A 13,553-nucleotide genomic window follows, 5' to 3' on the forward strand; every position below is an offset into this window, starting at 1 on the left:
TGATAATAAAAGTCTGCAAGTGTAGTTTGTCCCAATGGTTCATTTCAGCATTAGTTATATTCATTCAATTTTATAACTACTTTGCTTTGTTAATAGACCTAGTTAATCATTAAGATTTTTGTAGACTCTGAGAAAAGACATTATAAAAAGAATGTTATAATTCTGTGTTAATATTATTCATGGAACCAAAACTGCTTTTTTTTTAATTTAACATATTAAAAAAGAACCCCCCCAAAAAATCCCTAACAGGTGTTCATTACATATTCTGCACTAGATTGTTAAACCTGAATACCAAACACAAAATATTAATCTTCATATTTACTTAGCTCTTTTTTTCTATTAAGTCATCATTCTAGCATTGAATACTACTTGTTTTATATACATTGCATATTATATTAGACAGCCCTATTGCTGGAAAGAGGGTAGCCATAACCCTAAATTTTATTGTATCCATCTACATTTTAAATTATCTTTAAAAGATCAGATATATTTCCTCATTTTTGGCGGGGGGGGGGGCATGCCCCAAACTTCTGAACTCAGGCTGGCTACAGGCCTGGTGGATATAACAGTTTGATAATAGAATGAATGATTTGAGATGATTCTATCTTGTTCTAGCACACTGGGTTGTATTCAGTAGCGGCATTAATGTTGTAGAAAAGTTAGCTACTTGCATAGAACAAGTCCTTGACACCTGTTAATACTGTCACTATAAAGTTCAGTTTGGGTGTCTTTGGCCATGAACCCTATACTGATCTTCTGGCCATGCAGCAAATATGGTAAAAATCATGCCATTTTAAGGAAAGCACACTTTGAAATAACCCAACTTAATGCTTATTTTGTGGGTGGTGTAGTGCCAATGAAACAATGGATAAGATAGAGGCCCACTGTCTTGTCATTTCAGTGTCATAATTAGCTATTGTTGTAATGGTGAGAATGATGCACCCTTATGGCAGCATCTGCCTGTCACTTATAAGTGAAATTAAACATTTGTCTTAAAATGATGGATAGGAATTTTCTGAGCTTTTAGAGAATGAGAGGAAGGATTGCCATTCCTCTACCACCACTCATTACATCTAAGGTTCTGCCAGCAATATTCCTAATCAGCTACTACTTAATTCCATTCTGTGTAAAGCCCAATAAGAAGAATGGGCTGAAGGTAGGAAACATATAGCCTCATAAAGACTCTGTTTTCCATTAGAGTCCTGGCCAGGACAAATATCCATTATGTGGAAGGCCAGGAGAGTAAATTTAATTTTATACTTTACTCTCAATAGGACTCTGTTAGGTAAGGAAAATAATGTGCTCAGATAAGCAACTTCCAAATTGTTTAACAAGTTAAATAAAACCAAATTAAATGTAGTTTTGTCTTGGTATCACTTCTTACTTTTCAGGGTGCAGTTCCTGCTATTTTAATGTAGTTTTAATGTAACTATCTGGCCAGAAATACTGTAGCTGTGAACTCTTAGATTAAAGTGTTTACATCCAAATTTATTTTATCTTTTTAGGTATTACAAGGAATATGTTATAGCTGTCAAAAGATGATAGCTAACATACTATGGCACATTCTGTAAGATGCAGGTCTGCACTAACATTTAGTTTGCACAACCTCACTAGTAAAATAATAGTTCCTGGAATCAGGATGCTATGGACACATATTGGACGCTGCAGTGAGGCTAAATTCTCCAGTAACAATAAATCAAATCTTTATCATAGACTTATAGTAAAATGGGAGGCGGGCAGAATTTTACTGTGGGACTTTCTTTGGCATGATAACTCTAGAACTTTGTTTCCACAAAGCAGGAATTGCCATGTTTGAAATTAGAACATCTGATTCTGCCCCTAGGCAAAGGGTGTTTGCAAAGGATAACTCTAATCTTTTATCCTTGCAACCAGACAATTTTGCCTCTCAGTCAGGTCTCTATTTTTCTGGCATATTTTCTAAAGTCACAGTTTGCACAGCTCTACATCCAAAGGACAAGTGCTTCCAGGAGCAAAATTCCCAGTACTGCTGTGCTACAACTCTGTTTCTAGTATACAACTTCCAACAGCCATTACTCTGCCTTCTAGCTAGGAGCTTCATTGCTCCTTTCATCATTGTAATGATTTAACTCTCTTACTGTCCCATAAAGTTATATGGAACTGTGCCGGGAGCAGAAAAAAACTAGTATTATACTGAAGTAAGCAAGCCTTTGTGGCAGAACATGAGATTTTCATTATAGAAAGCTGGCACGTTCTTAACTCTGATGTTGTTCTGTGTCAAGAGCAAGAGGGACCCCTTGGGCAGTGTTTTGGGAACACCATTTTGGGAAGCTTGCTTAAACTTTGTCTGATATGCAGCACTATGGCTTGGTTCCACCTTGGTTAGTGAGAGTTATAGCAGTGCTTACATGCTTAAACTTCCCAGAAGGAAAAATTTCCTCTAAGGGAAGGAGACATGCTTTACATCACAAGAGTGATCAAACTCCTATTTTGAGACCACAGTATATTATAGATCACAGTATAGGGTAGTATATTCTACCCTGGAGCAATATCACTAGAATTTTCAGATAACGTTTCTTTTAAAGCAAGTGGATCATTCCAATAGCTATATACGTAGATATTGGAAGAGTTCGCTTCTATGCATATCAGCTATTTCTCTGGAATTAACATTAATTTAAAAACTTACAGAATATTTTCCTAGTTTTTTTTTTTTTAACAGCTGAATAATGAAGCTTAAGAAACTTAAAGAAAGGCTCCTGCTTTAAAATGATGATGATGATGATGATGATGATGATGATGATGATGATGATGATGATGTCAAGAGAACCAACTGATTTTCCCCCACTTTCAGGAAGTCCACAGGGCTGCCATTTAAAAGCTTTGTTTTTCAGTGGTGGCCCCAGCATTTTGGAATGGTGTCCCACATGAGCTTAAATCTGCTCTTACCCTGGCCAGCTTTTGGACAGTGTTGAAGACTAAGCTCTTATGGAAAGCAATATGTTATGATTTTCCATTGCTTGGCACTGTATCCTTTACGGTTTTAAAACCTTTGCTTCATTTTTGTAATTTTGCTTTTAGTTTTAGGTTTCTATTGCATTTGTAAGCTGCCCAAAGTTTATTAGATTGCAGTGGTAAAAACTGACTGACTGACTGACTGACTGACTATATACATACAAACATACATACATACATACCAAGCTGCCAATTCTGGTTAGGCCATAGTTTTGATTACTTGTAGCAGTGACTCATGAAGTAACACAATCACCCCCTTTTTGAGGACCATTATTGCATTCTCATTGCCATTTAGGAATTTACTGTTCTGTATCTAGTTCTGCAGTAAACTATTTTATCTGTTTGTAATTAGTCCATCCTCATCCATGATTTAGTGTTTGGTGGTGGGTCTGGCATGTATAACTAAAACTTGGCTGGGCATGTTGACAATGTCATTGAATCTTAGCCCTGTTATTCTCCATAACCTTCTGTGGAATCTCCCATCTGTACTTGGGAGGCTCTAGCCTATATACTATGCAGATGTTCCTGTACTCGGTTGTGCTGTTCAGTGTATGCTGTCCCTGCCTGCATCTTACACCCTGCCACTGTGTGTTGGACTGTCTCTGAGGCCTCTCTGCACAGCCTGTACCTTGGGTCCTATCTAGTGTGGTAGAGCCCTGCTTCTATGGATCTGGTTCTTAGTGCCTGTTCTTGTGCTGCTATGATCAGTGCCTCAGTGCTGTCTCTTAGTCCAGCCCTTTTCAGCCACTAGTAGGATTTCCCAATGTCAGCCACCTCAGCTATCTGTCAATGGTACATCCCATGCAGGGGCTTCTCTTCCATGGTACTTCCTCCACTTGAACTTCCTCCCATGTCTGCCTCAGGCATTCCCTCAGCAGCTTATCTTTGGATGCCATCTTACTAATGTAGTCCTGGATTCCTGGATGCTCCAGGTTTTTTTGCTGATTTTGTGTGTGTTTGTGTGTGTGTCTTTTTTTGTTGTTGTTGCAAAAACAGAATGTGTGTGTGTGTGTGTATGTGTTTATTAGTTAAATCTTATGCAAAACATAAAAATGCCCTTAAGAAAATGTATTTCAACATGGTGCTGCTAATTAGACTAGAAAATAAAGTGCAACTATAGTGGATGGCCCTCGATGAAACAAATTTATACTGAAGTAAAGATGAGCTTGAGCTAATGATAACTTTATCATCCCACTATTTTTTGCAGAGCTAAAAAAAGCCCTTTCCCATTCAATTAGTTACATAAACACACACACACACTTTTATATGGGGGAGGCAGTTCATGATCCTTGAGTCTGTGTTCTTTTTATTAGATAATATCAGAACCTAAGAAGAATGCCATATGCCGATGCTACTGAACAGAACAGCATGGTTACACTGATATATCTTTTCTTCCACACTTAATGTGTAACCTTGAAAATGTTGATAGAGTGCGAGTAGTTATATCACAACTCAAGACAGTTGTTATTCTTTTCATCATTCCTAACATGTAATTGCAGTGTTTGTAAAACAGGTCATAAAACCCTACTGGAATGTGTATTTTAAAAGAGATACACAGATGTGTCATATTTAAAGCTGTCTAATACATATCAAAAGATTCCTCAAGCAACTGCCAAACACCTGGCATACAAGAGAGAAATTCATGGTAGTTTAAACAGTGCATTATAATTCACTTTGCAGTGATTCAGAATATGTAATTACTAACTCATAAACATAAAAATATGACTGCATAAACCATTTCCCTTGAAAATACCTGACAGGATGTGCAGGTAGGACTTAAATGCTTGTAACTTGCTGCCTTCCCTCTAGCATATGCCCCATTCACATGTTTAATTAATCTTTTTAATTCCTTCATTTGGAAGCTTCTCCTCCTCCTCCTCCTCCTCCTCCTCCTCCTCCTCCTCCTCCTCCTCCTCCTCCTCCTCCTTCCTATGCTTTATTACTGGACATTGCTAGATTGCATGAATCATATAATAGATTGTGTATTTTAAGTGTCAGTCACTTCTCTCCTTGTTTTAATATTACATTTCTTAATCTGTCTGGTTTTTTTCTTATTCTTTTTTTTTAGTCAGTCATCCTCTCTAAAAAGGTTCATGCCAAAGAATGATGGGTCCTTTTTCCCATAAAAAATGAAGTGCAAAACTGCCCCCCAAAAGGAATCAATACTGCTTTTAAAGAAGGTATATTTAATAAAAAATGTGCATATAATTCTTTTAGCAGAGCTAGCACTGATTAGATTTAAATGGCTATTTTACAGATTTGTGTGTGTGCTCCAGCTTGTATAAATGTGTAGAAATAAACATTTGGTTCTCATACTACTTCATTACCTAATTTCTACCCATCAGCTTTAGAATAGCTTTAGAAAGGATTTTAAATTGAGAACAGTGCTCAATCAGAAGTAATGAATAAACACTAACCAATTAGGATGGTACACAATAACTATTTGGTTAAACTATTTGGTGCAACTATTTGTTTTAAAAAAGATTACAAATAAGTATTTAAATCTGAGTCAAACCTAGTTCAAACTATCCATGCATGAGTTCAGTCGGTGCCACTGAAAATAAAATGTCCTTTTATCTTGTGGAAGCTTCTGTCAGCAGAACAAGGAGGAATGAAGTTAAATTTTCTTACTCCTGATTCAGCTACAACCTTCTGCATCAATCTGTTTCTCAGGTTCTCCATAGCAGACATGGGAAGATCTACATGGGAATGAAGGAAGTGATGAACTTGCTCTTTAAAATACCAAATAGTTTAGTGCACAAACAGGTTATCAAAGTCCAGCACCTTTTTAACACGTGTTGCACTCTGGTTCTGGCATGTCAGTCTGTCTGTCTGTCTATCTGACTTCCATATATATTTCACAGCTTTGACACAGCTAGACAAGCCACATCACTGTATATATTCCTCAGTGATGTGGCTTGTCTAGCTGTGTCAAAGCTGTGAAAGCTTTTGTTCATCTTTTTGTTTTTTTCTACACCTGTTCCATTTTCTGTTAATCTCTTAAAATGTGGTGCTACAAAATTGAATCATAGAGGAAACTATGTTTACCTTAGCACAATAAAGACAATTTTTCCACAAAGGTATGAGAGACAGAAATAGAAATATATAAACACACACACTCTATCTCATGCCATGCCCAGCTTCCCTACATTTTCAATCTAAGGTTGCCAACTCTTACCTAAATTAAGCCCCTTCACCAATTAAATCTTTCTTTCTTTCTTTCTTTCTTTCTTTCTTTCTTTCTTTCTTTCTTTCTTTCTTTCTTTCTTTCTTTCCTCATTTAATTACTTAATTAAAATTGCTTATACTTTTTTTTACATAGTTGAGCACACTTGAACTTGCAATACTTGTGCCTTGGAACTTTTATCACCTATATAAGGTGTATATGTCTTTCCTTCCTTCCTTCCTTCCTTCCTTCCTTCCTTCCTTCCTTCCTTCCTTCCTTCCTTCCTTCCTTCCTTCCTTCCTTCCTTCCTTCCTATTTCTGCTCAATGGAGACTTTTTCAGGCTTTCCCACTCCCATTTTCCTCCCCTTATACTTTAGATAGCATCCCTTCCACTACACTTCCTTTTTTGGTTGGGGTTCCCTGATTTTTTGAATAATTCCATACAACAACTAACAAAATGCCCCCTCCCAAGTTATAGCTAATGCATTCATTACCTTCTTCATTCCTTAGTGAAAACATTGAAGGGTACCATCCTCAGATTCAAACCCTTTGGCATTGCATGAATTATCTTACTCACCTAGAGGCATCTGCAGAATCTGATGCTTTCATCAAAGTGACAAAAGCAGCATTGTATCATCAAAACACAATCACTGATCCTCTGTATGTACAGTATGACAATGGATATACAAAAGTGGTGGAGCTCGCATTGTGATAGTGGAATGCTTCATGTATTATTTGCTCCCCTTTGACTCCCCATGGGTGCTTCTGCAACATAAGTATCTACAAGAAGAGGGATTATGAAGTGTACATTGCCTGCTAGGCCAGGGGTGGAGATGAAAAACTGGGTATCATTAGCATACTGATGGTTACTCCATCCCATGTTGGTGAATGATCTCCCCCAGCAGTTTCATGTAGGTATTAAAGAGGAGCAGCAAGAAGCCCAAGCCCTGAGGTACCCCACACAGCAAGGGCTTAGGGCTGGAACTATCCCTGTTCCACATCACCAGTTGGAACTAGCCATGGAGGAAAGTGGAGAACCACTGCAAAACAGATGTCCCCACTCCTAACCCCTGAAGCCATTCCAAAAGAATACCATGAGTGATGGTATCAAAAGCAACTGGGAGATCAAGGAGGGCCAGGTCAGTTGGACCACCCTTGTCCCTTTCCCTTCAGAAGCACAATCAATGCTATCTCAGTACTGTAGCCCAACCTGAACCCTGACTAAAAAGGCCCTCTAAAGCTGACAGCCCACTGCCCTCGTAACAAACTTTCCTAAAAAGGGAAAAGTGGAGAGTGGATGAAAGTTATACAATACTTTCAGGTCTGGTTTGAGCCTAAAGCCTAATCAACTTATGCTGAGTCCAATGTTTGGGAAATTTTGCCAAGGTCTTGCCATAGAGCCTGACACTAATAAGAATGTGGTTTTATTCCTTCTTCCTGTTATTTTAATCCAGATGCTTTCAACAGAACCACTAGTTTCATTCTATTGGACAGATGTATATATATTTAGCATACAGTTCAACTTATTTCTCTTGTTTCTATTTCTTTTCAAAAACCATATCCTTCAATTGCTATAGTCCAATAAAGGGTCATTCAGCCACATCTAGGTTATGTCTCTTAAATTATACTTCTCCCTATTCAATAACAATTCAAATTCATGTTGTTTATTTTCTATACCCTGATAATTATAGCATTCCATGTTCTGGCATCAGAAAGGTCAATAACATTATGAGGTAATCATCCTTCTGATTTTTCAATGAGTGACAATAGGATCCAGAATAATCACTCTCTCACTTATTCCTGCAGCACAGGTTTCCTCAACCTTGGCAACTTTAAGATGGGTGGACTTCAACTTTCAGAATTCTCCTGGCTGGCTGGGGAATTATGGGAGCTGAAGTCCACCTGTCTTAAATTTGCCAAGGTTGAGGAAACCTGCTGTAGCACGCAGGATCCTGATATGAGACTTTTACTTGGAATCATAGAATCCTAGGGTTGAAAGGGACCTTGGAAGTCTTTTAGTCCAAACCCTTGCCCAGGTCAGGAATCCTCAAAGCATCCCATTCAAATGGGACTCCAGTAATGGAACACCCACACCTCTAGGAGGCAGGCTGTTCCATTGCTTAATGAGTCTCATGGTCAGGAAACTTTCCTTATTTCAAGTTTTGATCTGTCTTTGTAAAGCTTCCACCTATTGATTCTTGTCTACCCTCAGGTACTACAGAGAATAAATGCACACCCTTTCCTCTGTGATGGCCCTTCAAGTATTTGAAAGCTGTTATCATGTCACTCCTTAGCCTTCTCTTTGTTAGGCTAAACATACCCAGTTCTTTTACCTATTCTTCATAGGATTTAACCTCCAAGCCTCTCACTATCCTAGCTGCTCTTCTTTGTACTCTTTCCAGTTCCCCAGCATCCTTCTTGTAATGTCTTTCCAGTCTTTGTGAGATGAAGTTGATATAACACCAGCAGTCCATTGCCTAGATAATTCATAACCTTGTCCCAGAAAACAAATATCTTCTGTCAATACCATTTCTGCCTCCAGTCATTTATTTGCAGTATTACTTCCTTTTTCAGTCCTATTCTACAGCAATAGAATATAACAGGATCTGAATCTTCTGGGCCTTCAGCTTCCACATTAGAGCTTCTAATTCAAGGTGATGTGGTATTTTAACAGTATCATTTGTTGCATTGTGAATGACCATGCAGACTTGATGGGTTTAGTGGGCTTTATAAGTTCAGGCAGCTATTTTCCCCTATCTTTATTCTGTACTTCCAGGATACAACTTACTTCACAGTCAATGGATCATGTCTTTGTTTCTTTTCCTTAAATTAAATAAATCGCATGTACATTTATTTTTCTTCTTTCAGAGGTGCTGAATCCTTTGCTCCTTAGAGTTCCACCCTCCTTGAGTTCATCAGTATCTCTCTTTTGTCTTCTTTAAAGCTAAGAACTAACTTTTCTGAAAAGTCCCCTTATCCTGAAGCTAGTAGGAAATCATGCTGTCCTAAAGTCTGTTGTGCCTAAAGCATGCCTTTCCACATAACCTGAACATGTTGGTGCTACACTGCTATCTACATATTGTAGCTCTATCTTGCAACATTCTAAGAGGTGTGATTAGCAGTTCTCTCAGGTGAACTAGATCTGTCCAACATTATCTCTGATGTGAAATTCATCCTCCAACTGTCATGCACAAAGTTCAGGTTAATACATGCACTGCAGTTTTCCCCTTTTTCTTTTCCTTCAATGATCAACCAGTTGATCTTTTTAGATCCTTAGAACTATGGGTCAACCAAGCAATTATGCAACCATTCAACTGCTAGGTACCATCAGAGAGCTAGGTTTTTTGTATCTGTGGGTTGAATCTAGTGGTTATGAGGATTTGTGGAGCTGGAATGCATCCAGTGGATAAGTGCTACTAAAAAGCTAGAGTCTGAGAAAGAGGATTAGCTATGCGGATTGATGTGAGGGTTACAAACTATTGTTGGGATATTACATGAGCAGAGAAAGTGAGAATTCAGGGAGAAGCAACCACTAGGAAGGGAACTGTCTACAAAACAAACTGAAGAAATTCAAGAGATGAGGACTTTCAGTTCAGTTGTACGTCTAGTTAAGCTAGGGGCAAGGAGGAAGAAAAAAAGAAAGAAAGAAAGAAAGAAAGAAAGAAAGAAAGAAAGAAAGAAAGAAAGAAAGAAAGAAAGAAAGAGGGAGGGAGGGAGGGAGGGAGGGAGGGAAAGACCAGGGTTTCAGTGTCTCTCATAATCAAAAGAGGATAGAGAGGTGAGAGGAAAGGGAAGATCAGAGAGCCCAGAAGAAATTGGCTGAACTAATCTGAGCCACATTTCTGCTGATACAGAGCACAACATTTTAGGCCACCTCTCTCATGTGCTTCATGTGCCTGAAAACAATGTGTGCAAACAAAATAAGGGAGAACATTTCTAGAGTGGAGCACTTAAAGCCATCCTTAGGCTGCCTCAGCTGCAGACAGATGATGTCTCCTGGACATGACTAGTGAACCAGCTTTGTGCTGAGGCAATAAGGCTGGGATGATTTTTTCTATGGCAACTTTTTGTGTTCCTAACACAAAGGATGAAAGAAACCACTGGAATACTCTGCACCCAGTATAAACTTATGATAATCACATGTTTTGAGAGGTTGTGCAAACTATATATTTTATGCTAAAGTGTGCATTAACAAATTATATTTAATCTCAGTTAATGTATTTTGTGATGGTTGCCCTTACCGTCTTTATGTTGCCTCCTTAAAGAGCATATTTGAATAAAATGTTTTGAGAAATATTTTTCTCAGAAATAACTGTGGTATTCCATAATATAGATTGTAACCTATTAAAAGGTGAAATAAGCCATTGACAAAATAGTGCTCTTTCTAGCTGCTTTTCTACACTGCCTGTGAATTTTTATGCTATATGACAAGAAAAAAATGCAGCTCCGAAAATGGGCAATTTGAGTGATTAAACAGATGTGAACTTTTGCCCGCCTTTGGGACAAACTTCAGAAATGAGTTGTCATCTGCTTCTGTATCTGGAAGGTGCTGGGAAGATTAGCACTTTCACACTGCCAGTTATAAATAATCTGAACACCACCTTGAAGCAAAGAGTCCTCACTACTAGGTAACCATAACCCAAGGAGCAACTCAGAACATTGCATACTTACCAGGGATCTACAGACTAGATCTTTGACCTCATTTTTATATGAGATTGCAATTGAGTGATTCACTAATGTGTTGACTAGGGAGAAGGCTGAAAAGAAATGAATTACTTGATTAAAAAGAGGGACAATTAAGACCCTATAATTAGATAGTTCAAAGATAATGATTACAAGCCCAGAAAATTATTTAGCTTTATATACAAAGAATACAACCAAGAAAATGCATTTTTGGATTAGAAATAGGAAAAGCAACAGAGGTTCTCTTTTCTTTTTTAAAGCTGGTTTATTGTATATTCTGTAGTGCTTCATATACAATAAATTAAACAGATATGTAAAACTGATAAACATTAGAGTTATGTATAAAGACATAAGGAAGTACATTAATTTCATTACCATGCTATCACTCTCTAGGCGTTTAATTTCTTAAAAGTGTATTTTGTGAGAGTTTTAAAAAGATGTTTAGTACATTGGTTGACAGTCACATTTCTTCAGAATGCTAAATTATGGTTTAGGGGGTAGTACGCCTTAATCCTCAGGGAGTTCAAAATATGTTCTATATAAATTGTAGTGTTGGTCTTCTTCTGTTCACCATAGCTCTGCAACCAGCTGGGCTGAAAATTACAAAAATTCAAAACTGCTGCTGCAATCCCTTTGCTAGAATTCATATACACGAATAGAGAAGTAATGCTTTTCCAGAAACTATGGGGAGTATGTTTCCATTTTTTTTCCCCTTATTGCTGTAGAAAGAAAATTCACACAATCAACATAGAAACCAAAGAATTACAAATATTTTAGTCTTGCATTGGTCAATCTTATCAAATTTAGTACATACTGGTGGTACAAGTCTAGAATGGGAGTATATATTAAATGTAGATATATGTGTTGTTTAATTAGGGTTTGATTTGAGCACTAAGATTTTACCTGGAAAAGGGAAACAAGTGAAAGGTTTACATTAATTAGGAAGGATCCACAACTAATCATTTTTCAAATGTCAAACATTTTTGATCAAAATGTTGCAACGTATATGGAGTTTAGGTATAGAAATAGATCTTAGAAAACAATGCTCAGTCTTTTTTGTACTTTTAAGTAGTTACGTAGTGTTACCACATAACTTTTCAAAAAGGTTTCATTTGAATTTTTATATTTTAGAATTTGTCAATCTTTAGGAGATATTCTTAGAGGTTGGATGGAGAATTTCCTTCCTTCTTTTGAAGAAACAATCTTGATTTATCACCTTTGGGAATGTACACTGGAAGGTCTAAGTATGGGTGGTTTATATGCATTTATATAAAACAAAATTTAAAAACAAATGTATCTTGTCTGAGCAATTGAGCTTTATATACTTGCTGTCTAACAATTTATCTCAGTACTCTTAAGGAAATTTGAATAAGGTCATGCTGGATCAGCCTATGACTTGCAATTACACTGTGGCAATTGGCCACATTTTCTTGGGAATTTCAAGAAGTTTATTAAGAAAATAGCCTTTCCCTGACACCCAAAACTGATATGAGAAGTACATGGGCTCTCAATATGGCCATACCATTCATTTGCCACCTGATTCCATTTTAAAGCCCTTTAAATCTGTGTCATTTTATTTTGTGGCATGTGTATCATAGAAATTAGTATAAATTTTACATTGTTTTATCTGTTCTGAATCAACTGCCAATAAATTTCATTGGTTGTTCCCTTATAGATAACTCCCCAGGCTCTACTATTAAGAGAAATGAAACTTGTTTTCTCTATATTTTTGTCAGACCATATATAATTTTTATGAATATTTTTATTTTATTTTACTGCAGGCAGACTATTCAATACCTTATTATTTTCTCATGAAGTTTGGCCAAGAAACTGATGAGGAGTATGCTTTCTGGAAGCATTAAAAAAACTTATTAAAAATCACTATTTTATAAAAGCTTAGAGATTAGGAGATTTGGTATGACATTATTCTGGAAAAGTTCACTGACATTGTATCAACATTTAATTTAGACTATCAAGGCCTCTATTTGGACTGAAGTGCTTTAGAACCTCGAAAGAAATTAACCCACCTTTCCTGGCATTTACAATGTTGCCATTCTTCTCATCTGAAGGTCTTTTGAACATGTTTAAAGTTGCTGTTCCCACATGATTTCTTCTTTCTCAATTGATGCAACGAAAGATCATCACAGGAAAAAAATATATATATCCCACCGTGCATTTTCTTTTTGACAGGCAGGCAATACTGAAAACATAAATGTGTTTGTGCAAAAGCTGTCATCTCATGCCCATTTTTGAAATCTATTAGCTCTCCGGGAAATCTGAAAAAAAAGTGCATGATAGAACTTTCTGCATTGCAGGGTGAAGAACTTCTATTCTACCATTGTGGCAAAGCTGACACTGATAACAAGAAAGAAGGGCACAAAATCAGGTTTATAAAGTGTTAGAGTTTGTTAAATTATTATTTTTTAAAAAAAGAAATACCCTCATGTTTTGAATGCTCATTTGTTTGTCTTACATTCTTGCTTTCCTATTTAGCCAGGAGACCAAGTCTTTTGCTACATTTTTCTTGACAACTTCTTACTACAATTAATTCCAGGCTTAGAAAATAAACAGCATATTTATGCAATACTCATGGAAATTACTCGAGCTTGCTGTTAACAAAAATAAAATAAAATTTTAATTGTTTATGGGAAGAGATTGAAATAGTTTCCATTTTGAAAAAGATTGTTCTACTGTATATACCCCAAAACATTG

At 36.9% G+C, this 13,553-nt stretch overlaps 1 long non-coding RNA gene across 21 annotated transcripts in view; it reads left to right on the plus strand.

Annotated features, from left to right (window-relative positions):
- Nucleotides 1-13,553, plus strand: part of LOC148216862 (uncharacterized) — a 137,239-nt gene that overhangs the window by 24,647 nt on the left and 99,039 nt on the right. For 4 of the 21 annotated variants that reach the window (XR_015794559.1, XR_015794564.1, XR_015794567.1 and 1 more), the window contains exons 2-3: nt 5,060-5,171; nt 13,157-13,227. The exons of 11 other annotated variants lie outside the window; for them this stretch is intronic. This is a non-coding gene — a long non-coding RNA (uncharacterized LOC148216862). The remainder of the gene's footprint in view (nt 1-5,059; nt 5,172-13,156; nt 13,228-13,553) is intronic. 6 more of the 21 variants (XR_015794568.1, XR_015794558.1, XR_015794565.1 and 3 more) reach the window with 2 other exon arrangements.

Source organism: Python bivittatus, unplaced genomic scaffold, assembly GCF_059951505.1.
Source record: "Python bivittatus isolate LINGU-HERP-01145 unplaced genomic scaffold, Pbiv_v1 ctg000070_np1212, whole genome shotgun sequence".
In the NCBI taxonomy this organism is placed as follows: Eukaryota; Metazoa; Chordata; class Lepidosauria; order Squamata; family Pythonidae; genus Python; species Python bivittatus.